Source organism: Acyrthosiphon pisum, chromosome A2 (genome assembly GCF_005508785.2).
Source record: "Acyrthosiphon pisum isolate AL4f chromosome A2, pea_aphid_22Mar2018_4r6ur, whole genome shotgun sequence".
Lineage (NCBI taxonomy): Eukaryota > Metazoa > Arthropoda > Insecta > Hemiptera > Aphididae > Acyrthosiphon > Acyrthosiphon pisum.
In genome coordinates, this window is record NC_042495.1 from 29,802,096 (window position 1) to 29,806,075 (window position 3,980).

A 3,980-nucleotide genomic window follows, 5' to 3' on the forward strand; every position below is an offset into this window, starting at 1 on the left:
GATCACATGAAAACATGTACCTAATAAACTTAGAACAAATACTTACGTTTCTCGTTCCGCTCAGAATCTAATATTGTGCAACTATTTATGTTTTGTATTAAGGTGAAAACAAATATCAATATGGTGGACAGAGGTTGTGGGAATCCATTGGTTATAGTGTGTTAGCCATCGCTTCTGGTGTATGTGTAGACTGGTATAGCAAAGAACAAGAGTTCAAAAATTATACACCTTGTTTTGTAATTGCATTGATGGTTCATTTTGGATATATTTGTGGTGTTGAACATTGAGGTAATTTTTTCAAATTAAATTTTGTTCTAACAAACCGTTTGTAGTGTGTCAATAATCATGCATAGTCTTAGTTTACAGGTTGTACAAGAAAGCTCGTACACCAATAAGGTGTCGTCCGATGTCAAAAAATTGCTAACTGAATTCAGAATTTTAGCCTTTATCGTTTGGGTTGTGTTGTTTGGATTTTTCGTATCGTTCTTATGGAACTTTTTACTCTGGTAAGCAGAAAATATAGATTTTCTATTATAATAATTATTATTTTAAGAACAGTGATTCAAAAAAAAATCGTATTCGGGTAATCCCGTTTCGATATTTTCAAAATACTTGTGTAGTAGGTTTTGGCTGATATTGTGAATGTAGGTGAATTTTCAATAAAATATGTTATTATGTATTGCTTACATTAGATTAAAATAATAAATTAAAATAGATAAATCTATTGGTTATTAACATTTTTTTCTGTTTAAAACATAAACCGTTGATGTCCAAAATGACCCAACAAAACGAGTGTTATTACTCTTTAGTAGGTATATTGGATAGGTAGCTGTATTAGGTACCAACTAACCGAATTGTAAACATGTTTTAGGCTCATGGTTCTAAATCAACCAATGATTACAGAGATGCATCCCTTCCCTTAAGATTACATCTGGGATACTATGACATACAATCTAACAACATCTTCTATCTATCTATACTCAAACTTCGGTAGGTAGCCAATCATAATTTCACCCATTCAATAACATATTAAATAATACGTTTGTGTACATAATTATTAATCATTTAACCTTTAATTGACAATATGTTTAGCATTGTAGGTAAATACCTATATTAGGGTGGTCTTTCACTATAGATGAAAAAAAAAAATCAAAAATGTTTTCATCTCACCCCCTTAAACAGTGTACATACATACAAAAATTAACTACATAAAATATTGAATCAATCGAACAAAGTTAACCCATGCCTATTTGAACTTAAAGTTTGAGCTTTTACAATTTTTCAAAATTTTTCAAATTTTTGTACTTGTATCATAAACCGTTGATCAAATTGAAATTTATATAGATACTAAATTAATTAAAACTACATTACGAAAATATTGTTCTATAATTTTTTTAATATCTTCAATTTTTGGTGAAATATATTGTACCTTAGTATAAAAACTGTGTTTTTTTACTTTTCCATGAATATATTTAAAACTAAAAATGTTAACATATTATATCTAAAATAAAATGTTGTACGAGTATATAAAAATTGTATAATGAGACTTAAACTGATACAATTTTTTTAATAGTTAATAATATTTAATAACATAATATTATTGTAATGTCAATTTGTTACTGTCAGGATACTTAATTTTATAATTTTTTACAATTTGTAGTAGGTACTGTTTTTGTTCTTCGTCTTTAGTTAAAATGCTGTTATATTCTTCAATTAGCTTCACTCCTCTTTCTGCCGTATCATTAACAACATTAACATGGGCTACAGTATTTGCTCCATCATTATACGCAGTGTTGTTAATCCATTCATCTGGTTCATCATTTAAAAAATGTGTGTCAATACCGAAACGTTCAAAAAATATTTTTGTATTTTTCGTTACAAAATGACTCAAATCTTTTGTAACTAAAGATGAAACTTCATGAGGTTTAATTGATATTTTTTTTACTATTTCATCTGAGCCATCGTTTGAAGTTAAAGCTTTAACCATTTTTTTAAGCTATTGCATAGCTTTTATCGCAGGTCTGGTGTAGTGACTGAAAAAAAATTTTTCGTAACGAAAAAGCGTGACCACTACCTGCGGGATCCCGTAATACCCCTGTCTGTCTACCGCGCGGCGAACCGTATTGTCATACCGTGCTATCTGCGGTCGAAGGTCTGCTGTCGGCGGCTATTGTTTGCAGATATATTTCCAAGGAATAATAATGTACCTATAATTAATAATTATACGGTTCATATTATATAATATACATTTATATATTTATATCTGGATAGTGGATATGATAAAATTACACAGTGTATGAGACATATCGTTTTTTTTTTTTTTTATTATTATTTTTATTATTATTCACTTATCTACCAACAAAACAAACTCATTTTGTCAAATTTTGAGATATGCGGTGTTGCAGTTTCAGCGACGATATATAGTTGCTATATACGACGCGTGCAGTGTGCACGCCAGGGTAGTGTTATAATATAATATAATATAAAAAAAAATGGAAAATGAAGGAAGTGCATCTGATGAAGAAATATTGCAAGAAAATGTGTAAGTATTTTATAAAAATACATATATACCTAACTTACACATTATATAATATATTATACAGGGTGTCCCACAGAGATCTGACATTCTGACAAATGAAATAACTTTTGTTCTAATCAATATTTTTAAAAAATTTCTTTTGAATATAATTCATAGACACTTGCGCTACATTTTTAGAATACATTTTTTATTTTATTTTTTATTTTATTTTAATACTGAAAATAAAAAACTTAAAATTGATAAAAAATTTTTTCGAAATATTCAATATAGCCAATTTGTAAATCTGATTTTTAGAAAAATTTATATGGTAAAAACACTTATTTAAGTAAAATGGCTGATTTTTTACAATTGTTTTAAATATCAATATTTTCGTTAAGTAAATTACGATCTAGTTTATGTTAGAAATCTTGTAATTTCAAATAATAATAGTTTTTTAAAAAGGTGGGCAAGTGGATGTCGCTCTGCTGTACAGTAGGTTACAAGTGGGTCACTGTATAATCGATGGTAGTAGTAAGTGGGTCCATAGAGGCGAAACGCCCACGCCACCCGCCACACACCACCGCCACACACCACCCGCCACACACCATCCCGTCCATACATCACCGCCACCCGGCCATACATCACCGCCACCCGGCCATACACCACCCGCCACCCGGCCATACACCGCACACCCTCGACAGGCAGATTATGGCCGCCGCAAAAAATTTTTTCCCCGGATCGGGATTCGAACTCGAATCCTTCGGGTCGGTGAGTGATAACCGCACCAGTGCGCCACACCGTCGCATATACTTTATGATTATAACTTGCACTATTTATGCTGTTATTAACCAGGAAAATATACCATATTATTTTACCTGCCCAGGTAGACCGTCGCACAACTCTAGCCTACGTTATCATATTGTCGTTATCATAATCTATTAATAATCGTCGAAAAGTAATTATTTAAAAATATTTGTGTATGATAATGCAAACAGGCGCGCGCACATTACGTCACCCCCCTCCAACTGCGCAGACCTCGGCAGACCTCGGCAGACCCCACGTCATACGTGATATTCAGTCGTAGTTTTCTTTTCGTATTGACAAGTTGTAACGCAGTGAATAAAAATGGCAAGTGAACGGGTATACAAATATATTGCGCCTGCATCACCGGGTGAACTCATCGACTGTACAAACTACACAATCGATTTTGTAAATCGTAAGTTTTTACAAGTCGGCATCGATCCTACACAGGAGTTCAATGTTTGTGTACGTATAATTACTCCGTCGCGTTTTGTAAACATTTCCGTGGACTTTTTGAAACGTTTATATTCATTGATGGGTCATATTCTATCACATATACTGGATACTACAGTGAAATACAGAAGATTTATTTTTCTCGAGAATGAATTTGTTTTGCTTACGTCGATGATATACAGAGGAGAGTGTATGTTAGTGATAGAAT

At 32.0% G+C, this 3,980-nt stretch overlaps 1 protein-coding gene across 1 annotated transcript in view; it reads left to right on the forward strand.

Moving 5' to 3' along the window:
* Positions 1-6: 6 nt before the first annotated feature.
* LOC115034240 overlaps positions 7-3,980 on the forward strand; it is a 7,630-nt gene continuing 3,656 nt past the window's right edge. Inside the window, exon 1 of the mRNA XM_029490416.1 lies at positions 7-506. The gene's annotated coding sequence lies outside the window, so the exon portion shown is untranslated. The remainder of the gene's footprint in view (positions 507-3,980) is intronic.